The 14,186-nt window shown below is 46.8% G+C and overlaps 1 long non-coding RNA gene across 2 annotated transcripts in view; it reads right to left on the bottom strand.

Annotated features, from left to right (window-relative positions):
• Positions 1-8,573, bottom strand: part of LOC120391022 — a 34,163-nt gene extending 25,590 nt beyond the window's left edge. Inside the window, exons 1-2 of one of the 2 annotated variants that reach the window (XR_005591208.1) lie at positions 7,831-8,573; positions 1,818-1,857 (exon numbers count right to left, since the gene is read on the bottom strand). This is a non-coding gene — a long non-coding RNA (uncharacterized LOC120391022). The remainder of the gene's footprint in view (positions 1-1,817; positions 1,858-7,830) is intronic. The other variant, XR_005591209.1, reaches the window with a different exon arrangement.
• Between the last annotated feature and the right edge of the window lie 5,613 nt (positions 8,574-14,186).

The following is a 14,186-nucleotide window of genomic DNA, read 5'->3' as shown; positions in this document are numbered from 1 at the left end:
GGGTCCATGTAGGGGTGGGGATGTGGATAAGGGTTGGGGCAGCCAGGGGACAGGTAGGGGATAGGATCCTAGGGTGGGGAGGGGGTCTCAGGAGGGGGCAGTCAGGGGACAAGGAGCAGGGAGGCATCCTATTCATGATGTTTCAGGGTGCATTCCAGACCAGTGAGGGGCTTTGGTACCCCTGACTTGCAACCTTGGGCAACTTACAATGACTTGTTGCTGTAGCTCCCACCTGGGCCACTCCCAAACAGCCTCCAGGAAATTGCAGCTATTCAACACCCATTGCTACTGGCTGTGACTAAATGCCATAACTTAACCCCAAAATGTTTGGTCATCAAGTTATATCTGCAAAGGGGACTTAGGCATTGCAGTGATGAGACTAAATTCACCCAATGGAATCCAAAGCTCTGAGATAGGTACCCAGGCTCCCTATATAATGAATTGGGAGAGTTGGATGTCTAAGAAGAGGATTCACAGAAGGCAGCAAGCTGAGCAGCCAGTGCTTAAATTAGCCAGTAGGAAGTACACAGGCAGAGGGTGTGGCCTAAGCCCCAACCCTGGGGGGAGTTGGGGGCTAGATTCACAAAATGACTTAGGCGTCTAACTGCTACTTTAGGTGTCTAAATCTTAGAATCAGGCCCTACTGGGATTCCCAAGTCCTGGCTCAGCTGACCCCAAGCCCCGTATGTGCCTAAAGTTGCCCTGTGCCTACATTTTTTCATTAAACATTCCCTAAGTGCCTATATTTCTGTCTCCGAGAGTGCGCACTGCTGCCCCAGGCCAGGCATCCAACCCCTAAGCCCCAAAGCAATGCACAAACTGGGAGAAGATAGGTGTTCCTCTGCCTAACTCCTGTGCGGGGCCTGAGCCAGTAAGTGTGCTCAGAGCTCGCCTACCAGATTGGCCCTTATAGACGAGCTTACACAAAACAGATGCGGGGAGGGAAGAACCTCCCTCATAACCTTTAGCCCAGTGGTTAGGGTTGAGGGTTGGATGAGGGGAGACCTCCAGGTTTTGAAGGGATTTGAAGAGAGCTCTGCCAGTTCTAGAGTGGATGGTGCCTGAATCATCCCTGAACTATATGATATAGTCTGAGATGGGGCTGCTCAATTTCTCCTGTTGAAGCTGGTCCACTGTGAATAAATAATTTTTTTAAAGGAGTCACCAGAGCAGGGCACTGAATCCAGCTTTAACAGGAGAGACCAAGATACTCACCAGGCTATCCAATAACCCAGTACTTAGGGTACTCACCTGTGGGGTTGATGACACAAGTTCAAGTCCCTCCTTGTACTCAGGCAGAGGGCGAGTTTGAACCTGAATCTCCTATGTTATGGTTGACCACTGTTTATTGGGTATGGGAAGGGGGCACCTCCTCAGCTTTCTGAGAAACAGCTGACCAGGCTTAGGTGACTAATTCCAGGAGAGGAGTCATGGCTATGAATCCTGACTGAAGGGAGGCACCTCCTTCTGCCCTGGAGTGTACCTAGGGCCAGATTCACAAAGAAACTCTTAGGTGCCTAGAAAAAAAAATCACTGGAGTCACAAAGCCTGAATTTGGCATCTAGGCTCCTCATACAATGAATGGGGAGAGACAGGTGCCTCAGAATGGGATTCACAAAAGCCAGCATGCTAGTCAGCTTGTTGCCTAAGATAGGTGATGCCAAGCTGAGAGGTGTGTACTAAGCCGTGCCCCTCTCTTGTAGACAAGTGCCTAAATCCTGGCTGCAGGGAGGCATCTATGCCATTTTAGCAAGAAGTCAGTGGGAGAGGGGAAGGAGCACTCTCATAACTTTTAGCTCTATGGCTTGGGTACTCACCTTGGATGTGGTTAACCTCTGGCTCAAGTCCTCCCTCTGCCTGAGGAGGAGAAGAGATTTGTATAAATTCATTGGGCCAGAGAAAAAAATTATGACTCAGCCCATTAGTGAGGGCACTCACTTGCAAGGTTGGATACCCAAGTCCCTCTTCTAATAAATGTGTTTATTTATACAAAGTAGCACAGCTTCAACTGGAGAGATTGCAAAAGAGTGCCTTACAGCTGGATTGGACGAGGTGGGGGAACATAGTTTGTGAATCCTGCTGGGGCTTAGGCACCAGGCAGCTCAGCAGTGTCAGGATTTATGTAGTGGTGCACATGTGCACCACCGGAAATGTAGGGACTAAGGGAATCTTAGCTATCTATGGACTTTAGGTATGTACAGGGTTAGGTGGCTGCTAAGCAGGAGTTTTGAGGATCTAAATTTTGGACATAGGTACCTAAAATGGCAGTTAGAGGTCAAAATCTTTGTGGATTTAGCTCATTGTTTTTTCCCCAGTTGTCTATCTTTAAAGTTCTAGTCTTCCTACATGACATCATCCAATTTGTGACAATGTTAGTATACTTTTTATGCTGACCTAGCATTTGCCACTCATGTTAGTAACAATGGCCAGATTTTGTATCCTCCATGAGTCTAACATTTCAAATATTACCTGTTTGTTTCTCACTGTAGTTTTTTCCTCACCTTTATTATCATAATGATCATCTTGCTGGCCCTTCAGATTTTTCTATTCTGCCCAGGATCCACTAAAAATGTTGCTGCTCATTTAATTTGTTACACTCTCCCCAATTCCCATAGGAGTCTTCCATTCAGGAGTTTACATGGTTACCTCTGAAGCTGACAATTAAGTTCAAAATCTTATTCATATTTAAGGCTCTTAAAACCTCAGATGCTTTGATACTTATGGAATCTGATTCATGTTTAAGTTCCCTTTTGAAGTTTGCATTCAGTTTCTGATTTATCTCAACTTCCTCCCTTGCCATTTGTTTTGATGAGCTATCTTACCATTGCTAGCACTACCCTGGTTTGGTGGACATCTCTCCCTGTATTCGACCTCTGCTCTTTTTTTAGTATGTTTTATGTGAGTTTCAGTGACAGATTAATAAACCTTTTTTAATCCATAGAACTGATACAGTACAGATGGAAGCAGTGTGCTTCTCTCCTGACCTGGAGGAACCAGCACAACAGGCAAGAGGGAAATTCTCTGCCCATATTCATTCAGTTCCTGGAGTATCTGCTGCAATTGTCAGAAAGTGTGTGAGCTGTGATGGAGACTTTTTGTGGACTCACGTCTGCTGGAACCACCAACTCATTTCCAGTGGACTCCAAAACAGGTTTGCCACATACTCACAAAGCGACCTTGCCTTAATTTTACAGTAATAAACTGATACTTAATTTGAGATGGGCCCCTCAGCTTTAAATTCCATAACACTAAACCACAATCCTTCACTGATATAATCAAAACGTGCAGTCAGCGTAAAGCCCTGATTGGGTCAGGCATCTTGGATTAAGAGAGGGAAGATCCTTTCTTCATGTCCCACTTCCACCTAGAACTGGCCCTTGGAAGAAGCAGGTGTGACAATGCAGTTCTGGTGGGACCCAACTGAGAGTGCCAATTCAGGACCAATTGCTTAAACAGGGCAGTTACAGCCCAAGGCTGGGTTTTTTCCACCTCTAAGGCAAACCAAACCAGCCAGACAAAGAAGACTTTGGTTTCACCCCATTGGCTAACCACAAGTCACACAAACAATTTCCTTAGACACTCTAGTTTCCCAGTATCACCACCAGTGCCACTCGTCCTGGGGATGAATGGTTGTGAAAACCAACACCCCAATAAAAGAAAAAGGTTTTCTCGATCCCAAAGAATCAAGCCCCAGACCCAGGTCAATATACAAATCAGATCTTACCCACAAATCACGCTGTTGCCAATCCTTTAGAATCTAAAATCTAAAGGTTTATTCATAAAAGGAAAAAGATGAAGATGAGAGCTAGAATTGGTTAAATGGAATCAATTACATTAAGTAATGGCAAAGTCCTTAGTTCAGGCTTGTGGCAGTGATGAAGTAAACTGCAGGTTCAAATCAAGTCTTTGGAGGACATCCCCCACTGGGATGGGTCATCAGTCCTTTGTTCAGAGCTTCAGTTTGTAGCAAAGTCCCTCCAGAGATAAGAAGCAGGATTGAAGACAAGATGGAGATGAGGCATCAGCCTTTTATAGTATTTTCCAGGTGTAAGAACCCCTTTGTCCTTACTGTGGAAAATTACAGCAAAATGGAGTCTGGAGTCACATGGGCAAGTCCCTGCATACTTTGCTGAGTTACAAGGTGTATTTGCCTCCTCTCAATGGGTCAATTGTGTAGCTGATGGTCCTTAATGGGCCATCAAGCAGGCTAGGCAGAGCTAACACCAACTTGTCTGGGATGTTTCCCAGGCCTTGGCTACACTGGCGCTTTACAGCGCTGCAACTTTCTCGCTCAGGGGTGTGAAAAAACACCCCCCTGAGCACAGCAAGTTACAGCACTATAAAGCGCCAGTGTAAACAGCACTGTAAGCTAATCCCCTCGGGAAGGTGGAGTACCTGCAGCGCTGGGAGAGCTGTCTTCCAGAGCTGGCGCCACGACCACACTCACACTCTTCAAAGCGCTGCCGTGGGAGCACTCCCGCGGCAGCGCTTTGGAGTTTCGAGTGTAGCCAAGCCCCCAGAAGCATAGCATAAGTTTGAAGTACAGACAGTATAGAGCCAATATTCATAACTTCAACTACAAAATGACACATGCATACAACCAACCTAATCATAAGCAGCAACCCATAACCTGGTCTTAGACACCTTATATGACCCCCTTTACAAAAGATTGGTGCCACTACAGGAGCTTGGTTGCAACCATGTTCTATATGGTCCCAGATTATATCAATAACGTCACAGCAGCCAGCCCTTTTTATCTCACCTGCTGGGCCCAGGTAGGCCCTCTAGCAGGGCCAGCATAAGCCTGGTATACCCTGTCACAAGCTAATAGACTTCCATTCATGCTGTCAAATGGATCAAAATTGAAATGGGAGACATAGAGTTTAAAAATACTGTTTAACCCATTCTTGAACTCTCCTATTTCAATAGGTTTAGGCATCCAGTCTGACTGAAAAAAGAACTAACTAGACCAGGGTCGGCAACCTCTGGCACGCGGCTCACCAGGGTAAGCACCCTGGCGGGCTGGGCCAGTTTGTTTACCTGCTGCGTCAGCAGGTTCGGCCTATCACGGTTCCCACTGGCCATGGTTCGCTGTCCCAGGCCAATGGGGGCTGCGGGAAGTGGTGCAGGCGAGGGATGTGCTGGCCGCAGCTTCCTGCCGCCCCATTTGGCCTGGGACGGCGAACCGCGGCCAGTGGGAGACGCGATCGGCCGAACCTGCTGACACGGAAGGTAAGCAAATTGGCCCAGCCCGCCAGGGTGCTTACCCTGGCAAGCCACGTGCCAGAGGTTGCCGACCCCTGGTCTAGACCCTCTACCCATTACCTGAAAAGAACATTTTGTACAGGTTTTAGCAGCCCCCCCCAAACTTCTGTCACTTAAAGTGTAACAGGCAGGTAGTTTTCTGTCTACAAGGAGAGGTCCAGCAGCTCTTATACAGGGCCGGTGCAAGGATACTTTGCGCCCTAGGCGAAACTTCCACCTTGTGCCCCCCCCCACCTCCACCCCTCCCCCCAGAGCGTCGATTATAAACTTTCAAATATGAATACTGCATAATAGGGCATTGTTCATTAGAATAATACACCTTCGGCTTGAAAAAATTATTAATTTCATTATTTAGTCTACATATTTAATGAAAATAAATGAATAACCTGACAGGGTGTGGGGCTGGCTGGCTTTGGGCAGGGGTTGCAGCAGGGGCTGGCTGGAGACAAGGGGGTGCGGCAGGGGCTGGCTGGAGACAAGGGGGTGCGGCAGGGGCTGGCTGGAGACAGGGCAGGGGGGTGCGGGAGGGGTTGGCCGGAGACCGGGGGTGTGGGGTTGGCTGGAGACCGAGTGCGGGGCTGGCTGCGGGCAGGGCAGGGGGTGCATCACGGGCTGGCTGCGGGCAGGGCAGGGGGTGCATCACGGGCTGGCTGCGGGCAGGGCAGGGGGTGCATCACGGGCTGGCTGCGGGCAGGGCAGGGGCTTTGGGGTTGGCTGGAGACATGGGGTGTGGGGCTGGCTGCGGGCCGGGCAGGGGGGGGGGGGCTGGCTGGAGGCAGGGCAGGGGGTGCATCAGGGGCTGGCTGCGGACAGGGCAGGGGCTTTGGGGTTGGCTGGAGGCAGGGCAGGGGGTGCATCAGGGGCTGGCTGCGGGCAGGGTGGTGGGTACTGGGGCCATCCCTAGATATTCTGGGGCCCTATGCTGGCTCCCCATGGGGGGGCGTGGTGCCCCCGGCCTCTGCAGGGGGAGGGTCCTTGGTGGGGCAGGCCTCGGGGGGGGCGGGGCTGGCTTGGAGGGCAGGGGGGAACCACCCCCCAGCACTCACCAGTGGCGCGGCTGAGGCCGGGTCTCTGCACTTCCCCCCCGCCGGTGAGTGCAGGCTGAGCCCTGCTGCGGAGCTCAGGGGAGTGGGGGCGGGGCAGGGCTGAGCAGGGGCAGGGGCCCTGGGGAAGATCCAGAGCAGCAGGGAGTAGCGCAGCACCCCCGGCGGCCAGAGGAGGAATAACATCACTTCCTAGTTGGCCGGAACTGATCAAAGCCGCAGCGCTGGGTGAGCATCCCAGACATTTTGGGCACCGCTTTTTGGCGCCCTCAAATCTTGGCGGACTAGGCAGCCGCCTAGTTTGCCTAATGGTTGCACCGGCTCTGCTCTTATACCCAATTCAGTAGTGGTATGAACAAGGTCCCCCACGCTAAGCTAGACCACTTTTTTTCAAATTAAAGCTGCAGTCTGGTGCTTCCTGGGAACAAGCAACTCAGATTGCATCATGGCTTCTGAAAATGCAGAACCATTTAAACATGTGCTATAGAGTTTCATCACCTGTGGTGTGCTTTGAGGCATGAGTTATGGGAAAGAATACATCTAAATTTAGAAAGCTGTTCAAAGGGGCCCTGCAGGAGGAGATACTGCGGCCCTCCACTGGGTGGTCAGCAAGAAGCACATCTTCCTCTTCCCTGCACAAATTAAACCTGCCCAACCACCCATTTGACAATGGTAAGGAATCCCAGTCTCATAGCACTAAGTATGAAACATAATAATGTTATCCCTGAAATTTACTCTCTACACCTCTACTTCAATATAACACTGTCCTCGGGAGCCAAAAAATCTTACCGTGTTATAGGTGAAACCGTGTTATATCGAACTTGCTTTGATCCACCGGAGTGCGCAGCCCTGCCCTCCTGGAGCACTGCTTTACCGTGTTATATCCGAATTCATGTTATATCGGGTCACGTTCTATTGGGTAGAGGTGTATTTCATAATATACAAGAACTTTGCCAGGCCCCTCCTGCTTGGATAATCACTACAGATTTAACCTCTGCCCCTCTCCTCTTTTTTCCTGCATAAACAAAATTACTATTTAACAATACGTATAGGTAAGGCTGCGATTTAGTCACGGAGGCCATGGAAGTAGTGGATTCTGTGAGTTCCAAAGACCTCTGTGACTTCAGTTAGCACTGACTGGAAGCTGCAGGGTTCTCTGCTACCTGCAGAGGCAGGGAGCTGCAGGGTACCTCCATGGCCCCCGCAGCTCAGAGCTGCCAGTGGAAGGGGGCCCTGGAGCTCTGAGCCCCCATGGGTGGTGGGGGCCCTTTGAGCTCCCAGCCCACCTGCAGCTGCCCAGGATCCTCATTTAGTCATGGATATTTTTAGTAAAAGTCAGGGACAAGTCACAGGCTTCTGTGAATTTTTCATTATTGTCCGTGACCTGTCTGTGACTTTTGCTAAAAATATCCATGACAAAATCTTAGCTTTAGTTGTAGGTCAAGATGAGTCATTGGTTTCATCACCTGTCCACATTTATTTAGATTTAACATTAAGCAAAACTGTGCCAGGTGCCACTCACCTCTTGAGCGCCTCCTGCTGCTGCAGGCTTTTTCCTGCTCCTGATGCCGCCCCATAGGCCTCATTAGGCAGGTTTTCAATGGCTCAGCCCTCTGGCGAAGTTGCACAGTCAACACGAATGAATGAATGAACCCACCCCATCCAGGGTTACAAAGGTCCAGTAAGGACAATTGGTGTGCCCTTGTTAGTGTCTTCAGCCCTGTATCTGGGCCCTTGGGAGTCTAGCCCTTTTCTTGGGCTTTTTGTAAAGAGTCGAGCCAGAACTGGTGGTTTGCTCTCACCAGGGTCTTCAGCCCTGTCTCTGGTCCCTTATATCTAGCTCCTTTTCTTGGGCTTTTAAACTAGCCATGTCCCCTTTCCAGGGCTTTGGCCACGCCAGCACTGTCTGGCAGGGGGGCCCCAGGCCTGCCCACTACTTTGGGTACCAACCTATGGACCCTATACACTGCAGCCACATATTTCTCCCTCCAGTTTGCTGCTGCTGCTATTTCCTGGGCCTTTTCCTACATAGCCCCCTTCTCTTTACCTTTCCCTTGGGGCTGAAGTTCTCAGAGTCTCTTTCTCCTAATTGAATGCCAAAAATGCCACCAGAACCCTTTTTCTGGTCCTTTCTCAAGCTCCTGTGACCTGCAAGGCTCACTTTTCATAGATCCTCTAGTGCCAGCCAGGGACTTTTATCTGAGCCTGCTGGGCTCTGATTGGTTGCTTCCATATAGTCTTTCTAGGCAGGCCTGGAGGACTCACTTTCACTGCTCTTTTTCTGGGGTGTGGTAGGACCACAAGGACTCCAGCAAGGGTGTGGTGTTTAAATGTTGCTTGTAATTATTAGAACTGGGAGTACTGGCTGTTGGGACTTTGAAAGGATGGGAAACAGGAAGGAGGGGGAGGAGCTGAGGAGGCAGAGTGAGAGTTACAGAGGGAGCAGCAGCTGCTTGGTAAAGACGTTTCCACTTTAAAAATAAAGTCCTGTTGAAGTTTGTTAGTACCTTGCCTGGTTGTTACAACATTTTGGTGATGAGGGTGGGATCTTCTGCCTCTGAACCCACCTGCACCCTTTCTGCAAAGCCCAGGTGAGCCTCCAATTGCTTTTACTGCATGGATCCATATGTTTGAGACTTATCTGCTTGCAATCAGTGCTACAGAGATTTCTGAAGTGAGAAAGCGTGCTCTGCTAATCCACTGCCTTGGAGCAGAAGAGCAGCATATATTTTACACTTTTCCCCTTGCAGATGATAAATATGAGACTGCAGTCACTGCATTAAAGAACTTTTTTTGTGCCAAAAGTGAATGTAGTAGCTAATTGCTACAGATTTCACCAGTCTGAGCAGTATATTGCTTCCCTGAGGAGTCTGATTGTAACTTGTGACTTTGGGAATATGGCAGATGAGATGATTAAAGACCATCTCATTGAGAAAAACACCACACTTTGTGTAAGAGAACGTTTACTTCTAAAACAACAACTTACACTAGAAAAAAGCAATAACCATTACTACTCAGATTGAGTCAACTACAGCTGAAACCAAAATAATGAGCAGGGATACAGGAGGCACAGTCCAGGCTTTGCAGAAAAGTTCACTGCAGACAAACAATTGCAAGAAGAAACTAATGAAAAGCCACTGAATCAGTAAATTCAAAATACAGTAAAAGCATACTTTCGCTGTGGATCCCCTACACAGGATGTCTAGCAAAAGTAGCTCAGTGCAATCATTGCAAAAAGATTGGGCATTTTGCTAAAGTATGTCACAGTAGCCAGTTCAATCAACAGGTGCATGCAGTTACAATACCAGATGTTACTGTGCTGAGCATGGACAAAAATCACTACTGCACATATTTCAGAACAGATAAGGTGCAGATAAAGTCCGCCATACCCTCAGGCAAATCACACTCTATTCAGCTAATGTTGGACACTGGCTCAGCAGTATCTATACTACCTGATTCCATCTATTTGCATTACTTTAAAGATGTGCTTCTTACTGAACCCAAACTTCAGTTGGTGTGCTATTTGAAAAACCGTATTCCAGTACATGGCTGCCTGCCAGCAATAGTTACTTTTGGTGATTGCTGTGTAACTGTAGAGTTCTACGTTGTCCACAAAGGCACTCCTATCCTTGGCAGAGATTTACTGGCTGCTTTAAATCTCAGGGTAATTAATGAACAAATTGATCTTCCTCAGCAAAGCACTCTTGCGGTACACACACCAGTTTCAGCTGGGACCTAAGGTTGAGGAGAAACTCAGCTGTGCTTATGGGTTTCTGCATAAAGTTAAAATGCGGAATAATGTGATGCCTGTATGACAGAAATTACGGTGCTTACCATTTTCAGTCAGGGAAGCTGTTTCAGAGGAACTTAGAAAACTTGTTCAAAAGGACATGCTTGAAGAGATTAACTCCTCAGAATGGGTTTCACCTATAGTAGTGATGCAGAAGGGTGGAGGCATTTGCCTTTGTGTGGACTTAAGGGAGCCAAATAAAGCTATTGTGATTGACAGCCATCCTCTTCCTCACACAGAAGAAGTATTTGCAGAACTCTGTGGAGCAAAGATGTTTTCTACTCTTGATTTGCAGAGCGCATACCACCAGGTTATGTTGCATGAAGATAGCAGAGACCTCACAGCATTTATTACACATGAGGGACTATTTTGTTTTAATCATGTTCCACACTGTCTCACATCAGCCCAAGTGCCTTCCAAAAAATGATGTCATTGATTCTGAAGAATCAACATGGAGTTCAGTGCTATTTGGATGATATTATCATGTTTGGAAATACTACTGAGGAGCATGACAATAACCTGCAGTCTGTACTAAACTGCATCAGCAAAGCAGGCACCAAGCTCAAAGGTCCAAATGCAAATTTAGACAAACTGAACTCTCCTTTCTGGGGCATACAATTTCAGAGGCTGGACTAAAACCTGATCCAGATCATATCCTGGCAATTTCAAATGCTTCTCCTCCAACAGATTTGCAAACCTTACGTTCCTTCTTGGGTCTTACCTCCTGGTATGCAAAATTCATTCCCAATTATGCTTCTGTTATTGAACCATTATGAGAATTACTACGGAGAAGTTCAACCATAGTGTGGACAATGGATGCACAAGCTAGTTTCAAAACAGTGAAAGACTTGATTGTACATACTCCAGTACTTGCACTATTCAGTCCTGCATTGCCCACAATTGTAACTACTGATGCTTCTGATTATGGACTTGGGGCTGTCCTCACACAACTTCATGAGGACAACCCAGAGAGGACTGTTGCATTTGCTTCAGGGACACTAAGTAATGCTGAGAGAAAGTATTCTACAGTCGAAAAAGAAGCACTTGCTTGTGTCTGGGCTACTGAAAAATGGAGAACTTACCTGTGGGGCCGCACGTTCAAGTTGCGCACAGAACACAGCCCTTTGACGACATTGCTCACCACGAAAGGACTGGGAAGAGCAGGATATCGTATTGCTAGATGGTCTGCAAGACTACTCTCTTTCAATTATGAACTGGAATATAAGCCTGGAAACAAAAATGTGGTAGTTGATCGCCTTTCTTGCCTGCCTTTGCCTTCACCAGATGGTCCACCGGAGGATGAGGATGTAGTAGTTGCGCTTATTACAAGCACTTTTACTGCAGTTACAAGAGAACAATTTCAAGCTGCTTGTTCAGCGTGTCCAATTCAACAAAAACTACTGGAATTTCTGACAAAGAGATGGCCCAGTAACCCTGAAAACCTTGACCCAGTTTTGCTGCCTTATTTTAGAGTTTGGGATGAACTTTCTTTGCTCGATGGCTATGTGCTACGAGGTACACACTGGCTACTTGTGCCAGAAGAATTACAGTCAAATCTCATACACCTGGCACACAATACTCATCAAGGAATGGTCAGAACCAAACAATGACTACAGGCTCTGTATTGGTGGCCAGGGATGGACTCTCAAACTGAAGCACTCATAAAATCCTGTGTCACTTGCCAAATGCATAAGACAGCAGTGACATGTACCCCTCTATTACAGCCTGTTCCTCTTCCTGAATCTGCATGGGAAAAAGTGGCAATTGACATTGTAGGACCCTTTGATACTGCTCCAACTGACTGTCGTTATGCCATCACTTTAATAGACTATTTCAGTAAATGGCCTGAGGTAGCATTTACATCGCAAATCTCTTCTGCTACAGTAATTAAGTTCCTCTCTTCAGTTTTTAGCAGGGAAGGTAACCCCAAAGAACTGGTTTCAGATAATGGTAGTCAATTTACTTCTCTGGAGTCTGAAACTTTTCTAGCAGAGAGGAACATTTGAGAGAGAAGGTCATCCCTATATTACCCTCAAGCCATGGGGAAATCAAATGGTTCAACAGAAGTTTGAAAGAGAGTTTGCAAATGGCTCAACTGGAAGGGCGATTGTGGATAACCTTCACTACTGATTTCTTGCAAGCACATCGAGCTATACGACATGCCACAACGCAAAGATCACCTGCAGAGTTACTGCATGGGAAACAGATGAATACTAAACTGAACATTGCTGGATTGTTAAAGGCACAACCTGAGGCCCCAACTGAGGATGATGTGAGAAAAACAGTTGAACAGAACCAAGCAAAGTATAAGGCTTTCACAGAGAAGTGGCGGGGTGCTAAGGAACCAAAGTTTGAGTGTGGTTCCTTCATTAGAATACAAAAACCTGGAATTTTACACAAAGGGGACCATAAATTCACAGCTCCTCTTAAAATCATAAAGAAGAAGGGACCTTACACCTATTGACTTTCTGATGGGCGGGTATGGAATTCTTCTTATCTTGCACCTGCCTATGCACCAAGAGGAGATGATGCCAACACCCAGTCTGCATTGGATGACTTCACTGTAGTATCAACACAACAAGACATTGCACTGGAACCGGGGCTTGAGAGACGGCCTGTCAGACCCAGATGACCACCTGTCTGGACTAGAGACTATGTTATGTAGTATTTACAGTGTTTTCTGTGTAATATTTCTGCCAATAGTATAGTGTCTTGTCTCCTATTTGTTCCTGTGGTTAGAACAACAATGTTTATTTTAATTGGGAGAGTTTCTTAAGAGAGGAGGGAATGTGGTGTTTAGATGTTGCTTGTAATTATTAGAACTGGGAGCACTGGCTGTTGGAAGTCTGAAAGGACAGGAAACAGGACGGAGGAGGGAGGAGTTGAGGCAGAGTGAGAGTTACAGAGGGTGCAGCAGCTGCTTGGTAAAGAGGTTTCCACTTTAAAAATAAAGTCCTGTTGAAGTTTGTTAGTACCTTGCCTGGTTGTTACAACAAAGGGGTCACAACAGCCTGGTACACCCCGTCACAACAAACACATACAGTCATAATGCAAAGGCGCTGAGAACCCCGCCTGCTGACTTACAATAACAATAACCATCCAGCAGAATAAATATTAATATAAAATAAATTAACTCTGCCAGACAACATAGAATAATCACATGGAGATAACAAATTACCTCAGCCCCAGCTGACAAATAATACTTGAAGAACTCCAGAAAATCCTCTGCCCCAAATCATACCAAGTAACATATCCTCATCTCCTCCATCAACAACTGGTTATCTTATGAAATCCTAAAGGTTTAAACTCTTGTTCAATAGGTTTAGGATTTTCCTGAACAGTCTTTCACCTTCCACTAATGCTGTGGTGAGTATAATTTTTTCTAGGGTCACATGGCTATTCAGTTAGGTTTAGGACCAGCTGAAGTTGTTGCCTGTTTCTTGTGAGTACCTTAATCAGTCTCACCCATGAAGGGTTTCATGATGCTGCTAAGTCCAATGATTACAGGTTGTGTTTAATATTTTTCCTCAACCAATTTTATCAGGAGTGTGTCTTATGACTAAATTTTCTAGTAAGTTTTCTAGTAATCATTTTTGTTGCCCTTCTCTGTACTCCCCTGCCAATTCTAATATATACATATTAAGGCCACATCCTTAAAGCAGGCCATTTATGACAAAGTTTCACCTCTGAGACTGGCAGTGTTATTCTGATCTGTTGAACCATAAGCAGCTGAACTGGTGAATTCTCTGGTGACTGATGTGAATTCTTCAGTGACTCATAGTTCCTCAGCAATAATATGGTGTTTTTTTGCTGTACAATTTTCTTAGAAATATCTGTTTCTCTCTCTGCCATTCCCATATCTTATGTGCGATGGGGTCTGGAAGAAATAGGTTTGAAATCATACAATATCCCAAAAGTTTGGAAATCAGAGCTAGAAAGCAATGACTCATTGGCAGTGTGTATTTCTTAGAATCCTAGAATCATAGGGTTAGAAGGGACTGCAAGGATCATTTGGTCTAACCCCCTGCCAAGATGCAGAATTTGTTGTGTCTAAACCAGGGGTCAGCAACCTCTGGCACGCGGCTTGC

This window comes from Mauremys reevesii, linkage group 1, assembly GCF_016161935.1.
Source record: "Mauremys reevesii isolate NIE-2019 linkage group 1, ASM1616193v1, whole genome shotgun sequence".
Lineage (NCBI taxonomy): Eukaryota > Metazoa > Chordata > Testudines > Geoemydidae > Mauremys > Mauremys reevesii.
This window is presented reverse-complemented; position numbering and strand designations above follow the sequence as displayed.